The sequence below is a fragment of the Procambarus clarkii genome, chromosome 77 (genome assembly GCF_040958095.1).
Source record: "Procambarus clarkii isolate CNS0578487 chromosome 77, FALCON_Pclarkii_2.0, whole genome shotgun sequence".
NCBI classification, from domain to species: Eukaryota; Metazoa; Arthropoda; class Malacostraca; order Decapoda; family Cambaridae; genus Procambarus; species Procambarus clarkii.
In genome coordinates, this window is record NC_091226.1 from 24,401,772 (window position 1) to 24,417,244 (window position 15,473).

A 15,473-nucleotide genomic window follows, 5' to 3' on the forward strand; every position below is an offset into this window, starting at 1 on the left:
GCTGAAACGTCGATATATGCAATAAAAACCTAACTTCTCCCCTTTTCAATATCCTACTCAGTATTTTAATGAGAAACAAATAGTTGATTGAAAATGAAGTATTTAAGGTTAATTTCCAATCAATTATGTGTTTGCATCATTTTTATCGTATATATAATGAATTAATACCCATAAACTGAAAATTCACAGAAACGTGGAAAAACGGCAAAATATTGCCTAATTCGATGATATATTGTTTAAATCACATAAAGGAAAAGGGGGATGATAAACGTCAAAATATTGCTAAATTCGAAGATTTTTCGTACGAAACAAAATGCAAGAAAACTTGCTTAAAATGCAATATTATGCGACATTCTGAGATTTCAAGGCCAAATCACATATCGTGATACTACATAAAATAGTATCGAAATATTGGTAAAAATGAATATATTTACGTAATGTCAAATGTGACGGTGTTCCCCCCTTTATAATTCTCCCACGCCTGCAGTAAGAGTCATGTCTACTTTTCCCAAGCGTTCTCTACGTTGCAGGCTACAATTTGATATATGGGAGAGAGTGAAGTGTTCTCGGAGAGCTGAGAAATTTGTGAAATAGTGATATTTTGGCCTGTGGTTTAGGCCCTTTAGGGAGCCAAGATGGCGCTGGCTTCCCTGATCTCCCGCCAAAACCGTGTGACGTCAGTGGCACCGGATTGGTCACCGACAGCAATGTGGCACCGGGAGCCAATGAAAACCTCCCGTGGCGAAAGTGACGTCACGAAGGAAGGGGGTCCGGCCAGCGCGCCGGGCTGGCGCCAGCAGTGAGATACGACACGTCATAGAGGTCGGACGTGCGACGGATGGTCTTGTCAATAGGACAGTTGTACCTCGCTTCCGTGGATTTACGCGTCATCTGAAGTCCGCCAGTGCTCTGAGAAGTCTTCCCTAGTTCATGTGTTGAACCAGAAGAGGGAATTGACGGTTATTTGAGCAACAAGTGCTCCAGTCAGGTACTGTGCCAGTAGCAGTGAAGCCGTGCAGTGACGTACGTGACGTCTGTGGCAATTCACCAGTTCGTGACAGCGTAGTGGCTGACAGAGCCACTGGGTAGCTGAGGAAGAGAGGACTATTTGGGGAAACCGAACGACTGTAGCTGAGACGTAGGCGACAGCCGTTGCTGGGAGAAGACGACGGCCAGGAGACCGACTCCAACCTTCAAGAAGTTAAGAAGGAGGACGGACCTGCAGTGAGGAGGCACGGAGACGACGCGCTAAACGGTGTGACGAGGAGAGGCTCTGGTAGGACACGACGACGTGTAGTGTGGGGGCGTTCCCGACACGAGGACCAGGAGCTACATCTCGACTCTCATCGGAGGATAGGGTGAAGTAGGTGGTTCTAGTTCCCTCCCCATTCCCCTTTAGTTAGCTATATTATTTGGCTATATTATCTAGCCTGAAGATTTTATATGTCGTGAGCAAGTCTCACCTATGTCACGGTAAAGCACCAGTGTGCTAGACAGTACTATCAAGAGTACTTGTATTATTCATGTTGATTATTGGTGTGTACAGGCACCAGGAACCAGTGATAAATTTACTGTGTTGTGTATATCTTTCTATAGATTTTGATATGAACATATAGTGGTAAATTATATATAATATTATGCCGGTATTTGGAGGTTAGGCTATGTGCCCAGAAACTATTTATTTTCCATGTATTGATGATTGATTTATATACCATATATATGTCTATGTCCATTCAGTGAATAATCATTTGTGAGTACAGTGAATCATTGCGTTATCGCCCACGAGAGAAAGTACTGAAAACTCCCGTGTTAATATTTCATAATATATTGTTGGATAAATAACAGTGTAAGACCATTACAGTGAATCATTGTAGAATTGATTGTAGAAAAGACTGTTTGAGCCTGAGTACAGTGTAACTAAGTAATTCGGTTTATTTATGCCAATATAGAGTGTGCGAGTTTCTAGTAATATTGGAGAATTTAAAGAAACCGCGCGCGTGAATCTAGCAAACAAGCAAATTTCGCGCGGAGAGTCCATTGCGATCAGCTGTTCTTGACACTTGATGAGGAGGGGGAGGTGTTGCCACCTAATGATCGCGGACTATTCGTGGGAACTTCCGGCCGCGTCAGGATTTGCTGATTTATTTGTTGTTGTTTGGCTTTGTGACATCTTTCATACATTTTAAGTAAAATACAAAACTATCTTAGTGTTTTATCATCCCCTCCATTGATCTTGTGGCTATACTATACCTGTAAGCATAGAGTGATAACAATAAGTACCTGCCTGATTCCTGATCTTTGAGTGTGACCTTGCCAAGGCTACCACTGAATACACCAGTCCACTGATGGTGTTACTGGCCACCAAAAACCCCAGTTGGCGATCTTGTGAATAACCGTAGAGCCCTATTGTTGGGGAGGGCACACGACAGTCGATGTGAACGAGTCGTGTTCTCACTCTTTCTTAATAGGAGGCCGTTAAGATTGACTGGGAGACTCTCCTGGCGTGCAGTGGCGCCGTGAGGATCGAGGGAAGACCCGCAGGGCTACGGTGAGTTACCTTGAGCATAACTATTGCTCACCCCAGAGTAAGGGTAGAGAATAATAGAGAGGTGGAAACCCCAACATTGGCGACCTCGCCAGGATTTCAATCAAAGTAAAGGTTGCAGTGGTGGTACTTGGCAGTGGTGTTAGAGATCAGGTGCAGGTTAACACTCGTAGCACAAGATGGAGGATGATAAAGTAGCAAGGTTTATTGACTCTAGAGACGAACAGGTGCTGGAAGAGTTTACCAAGGCACAGTTACAGGCTATAGCGGATCATTTTGGAATAAAGCTGAAATCTGCCCGAGTTGGTGAAAGAAGACTAGAGATAATGGCTCAGCTAAAGGCTCGAGACGAAGCTTTGGGGGAGGAACGGCCCCAAACACCTGCCAGTGAGGGTGAACACTTGAGTATTGGTGGAAGCAGCAGGGGATCCAGCGGCAGCAGGCACAGCATTAAGCTGGAAATAATGAAGCTGCAGCTAGAGGCACAGCAGCGCAAAGAAGAGCGAGAGGCACAGCAGCGCAAAGAAGAGCGAGAAGCAGAGGCACAGCAGCGCAAAGAAGAGCGAGAAGCGCAAGCGCAGCTGAGGAGAGAAGAAGCACAGCAGCGCAAAGAAGAACAAGAGCGAGAAGCACAGATGAAGCGTGAGGAGCGAGAAGCACAGATGCAGCGTGAGGAACGAGAAGCACAGCGGCGCCGGGAAGAACAAGAGCGAGAAGCACAGTTACGCAGGGAAGAACACGAGCGAGGGCTGAGACAACAGGAAATAGAAGCCAACAAGGAGGTGGAGCTGAAGCGAGCTGAACTGGGACTAGGTGCCCCTGCCCCGCCACAGGAAGACCGACGAGTGAGGGAACGAGACCTGCCGGTCTTTGTGCCTAGTGAAGCCGAAAGTTTCTTTGATCACTTTGAGAGAGTTGCTGCTATGAAGAGGTGGCCGAGGGCGGAGTGGGCGGAGTTGGTCCAAGGAAGGCTCACAGGGGAAGCTCGCCAAGCCTTCACCATGCTCGACTTCCAAGAATGCACTAACTACGATGCGGTAAAACGAGCTGTGCTCCGTTCCTTTAAGCTCACGCCAGAGTGTTACAGGAAGAGGTTTAGAGAATGTACCAGGTCACCAGGAAAATCGTATGCGGAGACGGCGAGGGACATGGAAAGAAAGTTCCTTAAGTGGATGGACTCTGAAGAAGCGGGGTCGGCCGAAGAAATCAAGGAACTAATGGTCATGGAAAAGTTTATGTCCGTGCTCCCTCCTGAGATCAGGATGAGGGTAAAGGAGGCGGACATAAAGGACCTGAGGGCCGCAGCCGACCGGGCCGACATGTTAGAAGAAGCCCTACGCCCACGACGAGAGGGACAGCACCGACCGCCCGCATACGTCGGAAACGATAGGAGTTATAGAAGGACGGATGGATGGAGGACAGGAACGAGTTCTCCCAAGTCCCATCTCTCAAGTTGGAACACCCGAGGATCAAAAGGTACTGTAGAACCAATCAAGAAGAACCAAGCGGAGAGCTCGGGAGCTGTTGTTGCGACCAAGGAGTCAACGAGCGGTGCGGGAAAGACGCAGGGTGCGACGGCCTCTGGAGGCAGTGCTAAGGCGAGCGGTGGCGGATGGTCTCCGCCGAGGGGCCGCTGCTACAACTGCGGAATACCCGGACACGTCGCGCGGGAGTGCAGACGCCCTAAGCAGCGGGGACACATTGCTTTAGTGATGTTCGAGGACCAGAGGGCCGAGAGAGTGCGGGATGAACCCGTGCTGAGTGGGGAGAAGAAAGTTCACCCATTCGTGTGTCAAGGAACCGTAAGGATGGGGGACGCAGACCCCATCCCCGTGAAGATCTTAAGAGACACCGGGGCTGACTTTACCCTGGTAAGTGAAACCCTGTTCCCCGAAGGTTACGAAAGTACCAGTGTGGGGGTAGCAAGTGTGACCACTGTGGGAGGCCCAGTGAGGATGCCCCTACACCAGGTAACTCTAAATTCCGACTATGGCTGCCAGACCCTAGTGGTGGGAGTCTGTACATCAATGCCCAAGATGGAGGCGCAGGTCATCTTGGGGAATGACGCGTGTGGAGGATATGTCCTTCCGAATCTTGTGAAAGGCGAAGAATGCCTAGAACAATACAAGGAGGCAGGCGGAGAGTGGAACGCCTGTGGGGGCGAGAAGGGAATCGCACCGGCGGCGTTCCCAGTTTGTGCTGTGATACCAAGACGACGCGAAGGACAAGGAGGTTGTGGATCTGATGGGGCTGAGGAGACGACTGACAGCCTGGGAATAGATCACCTCTTCGTGGGACCCGGAGAACGAGCGGAGGGCGGAGACAGCCCAAGTGGTGAGTTGCAGGTGACCCTCACCAGTTCTCTAGGGGTAGACCGCGCTCGTCTTGAACAGTTGCAGCAGGAGGAGTTCCCCGATTTGATTAGTGAGGCCCAAGGAGGAGGTGTTGGCCCTGAGAAGGCTACTCATTTTTACCTTCAAGACGGAATGCTGATGAGGCAGTGGAGACCTGTGAGGGTGGAGGCCGGGGAAGAGTCCCTAAGCACGAAGCGCCAGGTAGTGTTGCCGGCCCAGTGCAGGGCGGCCGTGTTGGACCTAGCGCACTCCGTGGACTCTGCAGGCCACCTGGGAGTGACTAAGACGCTGCGAAGGATCAGGGATTACTTTTACTGGCCAGGTATGGACGCCGAGGTGAGGCGCTATTGTAAGACGTGCTTACCATGCCAGAGGGCAGGGAAGAGCCAGTCCGCGATACCGAAGGCCCCACTGATCCCTGTTCCAGCGTTTGGGCCCGCTTTCGAGCGTCTGCTAGTTGATGGAGTGGGTCCTTTGCCAAGGACGAAGAAAGGGAACACCTACCTAATGACAATAATGTGTACCTCCACCAGGTTTCCGGAAGCCGTCCCGATGCGACGTTTAACATCGCAAGGAGTAGCCAGCCAACTGCAGCGGTTTTTCTCGTGGGTGGGGATGCCCAAAGAGATCCAGACAGACTGCGCAAGCATTTTTCAGTCGAAGTGGTTCCGACAGACGATGGCAGGATGGGGAGTGACTCAGATTCGATCGTCGCCCTACCGACCGCAGTCGCAGGGGGCGATCGAAAGATTCCACTCCACATTGAAAACTGTGCTGAGAGTGTTCTGCGCAGAACAGGGGGCTGAGTAGGATGAGGCTATACACCCCGCGTTATTTGCCATACGTAACGCGGTGGTAGAATCACTAGGATTCTCACCATTCCAGCTAGTGTATGGACACGAGGTGAGGAGTCCCCTGTCCATGCTGAGGGAACAATGGACACCGGCAGCGACCGTGGGAACGGTGAACGAATATGTCCAGAAGTTTAAAGAACGTCTCACTCTAGCGAAGGAACTGGCTGGGAAGCACCTGAAGGAGGCACAGCGTAAGATGTCGGAGTGGTACGACAAGAGAGCTACACAGAGGGATTTCCAGGTCGGGTCCCAAGTAATGGTCTTGCTTCCAGGTAAAGGTAGGGTGACCGAGTCACGGTTCGAGGGACCATACCAAGTGCTGCGACGGTTGGGTCCGGTGTCGTACGAAATTGGGAAGTCGAACAGATCCCGAAAGAAACAGGTGTGTCACGTGGACCGCCTGAAACCCTTCTTCACGGTGGAAGGAGGAACCGCCAGGCAGGAAGGAACGATGACCCGGGAACCCCAGCAAAAGACAATTCTGTGCGTACAGGTGGACCAAGAACTCCCGGAGGAGGAAGGAAAGTGGTCCAGGGCGGATGGCACCCGTCTCACCAACACTGAGAGTCTGGCAAACATCAAGGACAAGCTGTCACATCTGGAAGGGCAACAGAGAGCGGACCTGACGGACCTACTGAGAAAGAATGCCTCCCTCTTCACCGACGTGCCCCGACGACACCGGAGTGTGACGCACGAGGTGGAGGTGAGGGACGCCAGGCCCGTCAAACAGAGCGCGTACAGGGTGAGCCCAGAGAAGCGAGAGCTGATGAGAAAGGAGGTGGAGTACCTCCTTGAGAACGACCTTGCGGAGCCCAGCAAAAGTGAGTGGAGTTCCCCGTGTTATTGGTGAGGAAAAGCGACGGAACATACCGCTTTTGTACAGATTACAGGAGGGTGAACTCCATCACTGTGGCGGATTCTCACCCCATGCCAAGAGTGAGTGACTGCATTGACCAGGTGGGCAGTGCATGGTATGTAAGCAAGGTCGATCTTCTCAAGGGGTACTACCAGATCTCCCTGACTCCTGAGGCCAGGAAGATATCAGCTTTCGCGACTCCTGATGGGCTGTACCAGTGCAAGGTGTTGCCCTTCGGCATGAAAAACAGCGGCAGCTGCTTCCAGCGAATGATGAACGAGCTGTTAAGGGGTGCAGCAGGATGCACGGTTTACATCGATGACATCGTCGTGTACGCCGACGATTGGGGGACGCATCTGGAGAGACTTGGGGAATTATTTAGAAGGTTAGAGGAGGCTAACCTGACTGTAAATTTGGCCAAGAGTGAGTTCGGGAAAGCTCACTTAGAGTACCTCGGTTTTGTCATCGGCCAAGGTGAAGTCACTCCAGTTGATAACAAAGTTGCAGTCATAAAGGAATACCCCGTGCCCAAGACGCGCAAGGAGTTGCTCAGGTACCTCGGAATGATAGGGTACTATCGTGGGTTCTGTCGGAATTTCTCCACGGTAGCGCATCCCCTAACCGAGCTACTCTCCAAGAATGTAAGATGGAGATGGGGAGAGGCCTGCCAAGAGTCTTTTGAAAAGACCAAGAAATTGTTGACGGAGGCCCCAGTATTGATATCTCCAGATTCTTCAGCCGGTTTTATTCTGTACGTGGACGCCAGCGACGTTGGAATAGGGGCCATGTTGGCTCAAGAACGAGGTGAAGTACATAGGCCAGTAGCCTTCTACTCGAAGAAGTTCGTAAAATACCAGCGGGCCTACAGCACCGTTGAGAAGGAGGCATTGGCGCTAGTTATGGCCCTGAAGCACTTTGATGTATACGTGGGAGGAGGGGCGAGACCTGTCTTAGTATTCACCGATCACAACCCTCTCACATTTTTATACAAGATGAAGAATTCCAACCAACGTCTAACGAGGTGGGCGTTGTTACTGCAAGAATACCGGCTGGAAATCAAACACATCAAGGGGAAGGACAACGTAGTAGCGGATGCCCTATCCCGCATACACTAAACAGACATGACTCTTATTTTAAGGGGAGGGGTATGTGACGGTGTTCCCCCCTTTATAATTCTCCCACGCCTGCAGTAAGAGTCATGTCTACTTTTCCCAAGCGTTCTCTACGTTGCAGGCTACAATTTGATATATGGGAGAGAGTGAAGTGTTCTCGGAGAGCCGAGAAATTTGTGAAATAGTGATATTTTGGCCTGTGGTTTAGGCCCTTTAGGGAGCCAAGATGGCGCTGGCTTCCCTGATCTCCCGCCAAAACCGTGTGACGTCAGTGGCACCGGATTGGTCACCGACAGCAATGTGGCACCGGGAGCCAATGAAAACCTCCCGTGGCGAAAGTGACGTCACGAAGGAAGGGGGTCCGGCCAGCGCGCCGGGCTGGCGCCAGCAGTGAGATACGACACGTCATAGAGGTCGGACGTGCGACGGATGGTCTTGTCAATAGGACAGTTGTACCTCGCTCCCGTGGATTTACGCGTCATCTGAAGTCCGCCAGTGCTCTGAGAAGTCTTCCCTAGTTCATGTGTTGAACCAGAAGAGGGAATTGACGGTTATTTGAGCAACAAGTGCTCCAGTCAGGTACTGTGCCAGTAGCAGTGAAGCCGTGCAGTGACGTACGTGACGTCTGTGGCAATTCACCAGTTCGTGACAGCGTAGTGGCTGACAGAGCCACTGGGTAGCTGAGGAAGAGAGGACTATTTGGGGAAACCGAACGACTGTAGCTGAGACGTAGGCGACAGCCGTTGCTGGGAGAAGACGACGGCCAGGAGACCGACTCCAACCTTCAAGAAGTTAAGAAGGAGGACGGACCTGCAGTGAGGAGGCACGGAGACGACGCGCTAAACGGTGTGACGAGGAGAGGCTCTGGTAGGACACGACGACGTGTAGTGTGGGGGCGTTCCCGACACGAGGACCAGGAGCTACATCTCGACTCTCATCGGAGGATAGGGTGAAGTAGGTGGTTCTAGTTCCCTCCCCATTCCCCTTTAGTTAGCTATATTATTTGGCTATATTATCTAGCCTGAAGATTTTATATGTCGTGAGCAAGTCTCACCTATGTCACGGTAAAGCACCAGTGTGCTAGACAGTACTATCAAGAGTACTTGTATTATTCATGTTGATTATTGGTGTGTACAGGCACCAGGAACCAGTGATAAATTTACTGTGTTGTGTATATCTTTCTATAGATTTTGATATGAACATATAGTGGTAAATTATATATAATATTATGCCGGTATTTGGAGGTTAGGCTATGTGCCCAGAAACTATTTATTTTCCATGTATTGATGATTGATTTACATACCATATATATGTCTATGTCCATTCAGTGAATAATCATTTGTGAGTACAGTGAATCATTGCGTTATCGCCCACGAGAGAAAGTACTGAAAACTCCCGTGTTAATATTTCATAATATATCGTTGGATAAATAACAGTGTAAGACCATTACAGTGAATCATTGTAGAATTGATTGTAGAAAAGACTGTTTGAGCCTGAGTACAGTGTAACTAAGTAATTCGGTTTATTTATGCCAATATAGAGTGTGCGAGTTTCTAGTAATATTGGAGAATTTAAAGAAACCGCGCGCGTGAATCTAGCAAACAAGCAAATTTCGCGCGGAGAGTCCATTGCGATCAGCTGTTCTTGACACTTGATGAGGAGGGGGAGGTGTTGCCACCTAATGATCGCGGACTATTCGTGGGAACTTCCGGCCGCGTCAGGATTTGCTGATTTATTTGTTGTTGTTTGGCTTTGTGACATCTTTCATACATTTTAAGTAAAATACAAAACTATCTTAGTGTTTTATCATCCCCTCCATTGATCTTGTGGCTATACTATACCTGTAAGCATTGAGTGATAACAATAAGTACCTGCCTGATTCCTGATCTTTGAGTGTGACCTTGCCAAGGCTACCACTGAATACACCAGTCCACTGATGGTGTTACTGGCCACCAAAAACCCCAGTTGGCGATCTTGTGAATAACCGTAGAGCCCTATTGTTGGGGAGGGCACACGACAGTCGATGTGAACGAGTCGTGTTCTCACTCTTTCTTAATAGGAGGCCGTTAAGATTGACTGGGAGACTCTCCTGGCGTGCAGTGGCGCCGTGAGGATCGAGGGAAGACCCGCAGGGCTACGGTGAGTTACCTTGAGCATAACTATTGCTCACCCCAGAGTAAGGGTAGAGAATAATAGAGAGGTGGAAACCCCAACACAAACTACATGAAAAACGTGAAAAAAGTCGCTATTTAACCATATATGAGGATTTTAACTTCAAATCATAGAGCGAGGTTTCGTATTATTTAGATCCAAGAAAAGACATATGACAATGCTGTTTCCAATACAAATGATAAAAACCAATGTGTTTTCATTAGAATTAATTAAAATGTTCCTGATTTTCCGTTAATATTACCGATGGAAGATGTACACGAAAACCGCTCTATTCCGGCTGAAATGTCGATATATGCAATAAAAACAGAACTTCTCCCCTTTTCAATATCTTACTCAGTATTTTAACGAGAAACAAATAGTTGATTGAAAATGAAGTATTTAAGGTTATTATCTAATCAATTATGTGTTTGCATCATTTTTATCGTATATAAAATGAATTAATACCCATAAACTGAAAATTCACAAAAACGTGGAAAAACGGCAAAATATTGCCTAATTCGATGATATTTTGTTTTAATAACATGAAGGAAAAGGAGATAATAAACGTCAAAATATTGCAAAATTCGATGATTTTTCGTACGAAACAAAATACAAGAAAACTTGCTTCAAATGCAATATTATGCGACATTCTGAGATTTCAAGGCCAAATCACATATCGTTATACTACATGAAATAGTATCGAAATATTGGTAAAAACGAATATATTTACGTAAAATCACACTACTTGAAAAACGTGAAAAAAGTCACTATTTTACCATATATGAGGATTTTAACTTCAAATCATAGAGCGAGGTTTCGTATTATTTAGATCCAAGAAAAGACATATGATAATGTTGTTTCCAATACAAATGATAAAAACCAATGTGTTTTCATTAGAATTAACTAAAATGTTCCTGATTTTCCGTTTATATTACCGATGGAAGATGTACACGAAAACCGCTCTATTCCGGCTGAAACGTCGATATATGCAATAAAAACCGAACTTCTCCCCTTTTCAATATCCTACTCAGTATTTTAACGAGAAACAAATAGTTGATTGAAAATTAAGTATTTGTAGGTTAATATCTAATCAATTATGTGTTTGCATCATTTTTATCGTATATATAATGAATTAATACCTATAAACTGAAAATTCACAGAAACGTGGAAAAACGGCAAAATATTGCCTAATTCGATGATATTTTGTTTAAATCACATGAAGGAAAAGATGATAAACGTCAAAATATTGCTAAATTCGATGATTTTTCGTACGAAACAAAATGCAAGAAAACTTACTTAAAATGCAATATTATGCGAAATTCCGAGATTTGAAGGCCAAATCACATATCGTGATACAACATGAAATAGTATCGAAATATTGGTAAAAACGAATATATTTACGTAAAATAACACTACTTGAAAAACGTGAAAAAAGTCACTATTTTACCATATATGAGGATTTTAACTTCAAATCATAGAGCGAGGTTTCGTATTATTTAGATCAAAGAAAAGACATATGACAATGTTGTTTCCAATACAAATGATAAAAACCAATGTGTTTTCATTAGAATTAACTAAAATGTTCCTGATTTTCCGTTTATATTACCGATGGAAGATGTACACGAAAACCGCTCTATTCCGGCTGAAATTTCGATATATGCAATAAAAACAGAACTTCTCCCCTTTTTAATATCTTACTCAGTATTTTAACGAGAAACAAATAGTTGATTGAAAATGAAGTATTTAAGGTTATTATCAAATCAATTATGTGTTTGCATCATTTTTATCGTATATATAATGAATTGAGACCCATAAACTGAAAATTCACACAAACGTGGAAAAACGGCAAAATATTGCCTAATTCGATGATATTTTGTTTTAATCACATGAAGGAAAAGGAGATAATAAACGTCAAAATATTGCTAAATTCGATGATTTTTCGTACGAAACAAAATGCAAGAAAACTTCCTTAAAATGCAATATTATGCAACATTTTGAGATTTGAAGGCAAATCACATATCGTGATACTACATAAAATAGTATCGAAATATTGGTAAAAATGAATATATTTACGTAATGTCAAACTATATGAGAAACGTGAAAACAGTCACTATTTAACCATATTTGAGGATTTTAACTTCAAATCATAGAGCGAGGTTTCGTATTATTTAGATCCAAGAAAAGACATATGACAAGGTTGTATCCAATACAAATGATAAAACCAATCTGTTTTCATTAGAATTAACATTAAAATTAATTAGAATGTTCCTGATTTCCCGTTTATATTACCGATGGAAGATGTACACGTAAAACCGCTCTAATCCGGCTGAAACGTCGATATATGCAATAAAAACCTAACTTCTCCCCTTTTCCATATCCTACTCAGTATTTTAACGAGAAACAAATAGTTGATTGAAAATGAAGTATTTAAGGTTAATTTCCAATCAATTATGTGTTTGCATCATTTTTATTGTATATTTAATGAATTAATACACAAAGACTGAAATTCACAAAAACGTGGAAATCGGCAAAATATTGCCTAATTCGATGATATTTTGTTTAAATCACATGAAGGAAAAGGAGATGATAAACGTCAAAATATTGCTAAATTCGATGATTTTTCGTACGAAACAAAATGCCAGAAAACTTGCTTAAAATGCAATATTATGCGACATTCTGAGATTTGAAGGCCAAATCACATATCGTGATACTACATGAAATAGTATCGAAATATTGGTAAAATGAATATATTTACGTAATGTCAAACTACTTGAAAAACGTGAAAAAAGTCACCATTTAACCATATATAAGGATATTAACTTCAAATCATAGAGCGAGGTTTCGTATTATTTAGATCCAAGAAAAGATATATGACAATGTTGTTTCCAATACAAAAGATAAAAACCAATGTGTTTTCAATAGAATTAATTAAAATGTTCCTGATTTTCCGTTCATATTACCGATGGAAGATGTACACGAATCCCGCTCTATTCCGGCTGAAATTTCGATATATGCAATAAAAACAGAACTTCTCCCCTTTTAAATATCTTACTCAGTATTTTAACGAGAAACAAATTGTTGATTGAAAATGAAGTATTTAGGGTTATTTTCTAATCAATTATGTGTTTGCATCATTTTTATCGTATATATAATGAATAAAAACCCATAAACTGAAAATTCACAAAAACGTGGAAAACGGCAAAATATTGCCTAAATAGATAATATTTTGTTTTAATCACATGAAGGAAAAGGAGATAATAAACGTCAAAATATTGCTAAATTCGATGATTTTTCGTACGAAACAAAATACAAGAAAACTTGCTTAAAATGCAATATTATGCGAAATTCTGAGATTTGAAGGCCAAATCACATATCGTGATACTACATGAAATAGTATCGAAATATTGGTAAAAACGAATATATTTACGTAAAATCACACTACTTGAAAAACGTGAAAAAAGTCACTATTTTACCATATATGAGGATTTTAACTTCAAATCGTAGAGCGAGGTTTCGTATTATTTAGATCCAAGAAAAGACATATGACAATGTTGTTTCCAATACAAATGATAAAAACCAATGTGTTTTCATTAGAATTAACTAAAATGTTCCCGATTTTCCGTTTATATTACCGATGGAAGATGTACACGTAAAACCGCTCTAATCCGGCTGAAACGTCGATATATGCAATAAAAACAGAACTTCTCCCCTTTTCAATATCCTACTCAGTATTTTAACGAGAAACAAATAGTTGAGTGAAAATGAAGTATTTAAGGTTAATTTCTAACTAATTATGCGTTTGCATCATTTTTATCGTATATTTAATGATGTTACGGCCCTCTCGGGACGCAACGGGGTTCTTACTCTGATGTAGTTAGAGGAAGATATATATCCGGCCCCAAGCCAGTAGAGGCTATCAAGGGATGCGATCCGTGACGCAAGTAACTTAAAGGGAGTAGGGAAAGAAAGGTAAGAACTTAATATAATATAATATAACCTTCACCATTTAAATATATAAAAGTAAAACGTACACAAGGGGGAAGGGTATTAACACTTTACAAAGGGGATCAACACTGTAGTCTTCTGCTGGAGACTATGGATCCTCGAAGCTAGGTGCTGAGTCCGCGGTGCTTTCTTCGTGGCCTCAAGACGTGTCCTCGGAGAACGCCGAGCCTACCCTGGCCACAGGTCAGCCACAACACAGGTCCACTGGGGGCACCGTCGTGGAGGCCGTCAACCACACGTCCAGCAGGTCTGCTGGCAGGTACTGAGCCACCAAGGCTGGTACGGCCACTCCACGAACGATATAAGGGGTACGCCCTAGTCAGGAGTCTCGTGTGATATCACCAATCACCCTCCTGTCCTCAATACCCCAGTGGATTATCGTCTCCAACCGTCGGTCCCGGGTAAATCCTTCCACTGCCACTCCACTGGCAGGCTTAACACACCACAGTGTTCTTCCGGGGGGACGACGTCACGACAGCTGCAGCAAACTTCACTGTATGGAGACTGGCTGCCTCGGGTAGACTGACTACACCTTCAACACAGTGGTCCCAGGTTGGCTCTGTAAGCAGACACGTCATTAATAACCGGGACACTAATACACCACACTCACAGGCTCAGATACAAACGCCCGACACATCCACTCCCTAGATGGCGCTGTCGTCGGAGCACCACCTCACCAGAGGTCAGGAGCGGCGGTGTTGAGCGCTGAACCAGACTGGAAACTGGTCCTCGAGGCCAGTACACGCTGTCCTCACTAGGTGTCGTCGTTCGTTTGGCGGGGGTTTCGGGAGCTGACCCACAGATGGCGTGTTTGTCACTGCTCCAGGCTCGGACGTTGGATCCGGGTTCGTAACAAATGAATAGACTGAAAATGAAAAACCCATAGACTGAAAATTCACAAAAACGTGGAAAAACCGCAAAATATTGCCTAATTCGATGATATTTTGTTTTAATCACATAGAGGAAAAGGGGATAATAAACGTCAAAATATTGCTAAATTCGATGATTTGTCGTAAGAAACAAAATGCAAGAAAACCTGCTTAAAATGCAATATTATGCGACATTCTGAGATTTGAAGGCCAAATCACATATCGTGATACTACATTAAATATTATCGAAATATTGGTGAAAATGAATATATTTACGTAATGTCAAACTACATGAAAAACTTGAAAAAAGTCACTATTTAACCATATTTGAGGATTTTAACTTCAAATCATAGAGCGAGGTTTCGTATTATTTAGATCCAAGAAAAGACATATGACAAGGTTGTTACCAATACAAATGATAAAACCAATCTGTTTTCATTAGAATTAACATTAGAATTAATTAGAATGTTCCTGATTTTCCGTTTATATTACCGATAGAAGATGTAAACGTAAAACCGCTCTAATCCGGCTGAAACGTCGATATATGCCATAAAAACCGAACTTCTCCCCTTTTCATTATCCTACTCAGTATTTTAACGAGAAACAAATAGTTGATTGAAAATGAAGTATTTAAGGTTAATTTCCAATCAATTATGTGTTTGCATCATTTTGATCGTATATATAATGAATTAATACCCAAAGACTGAAAATTCACAAAAACGTGGAA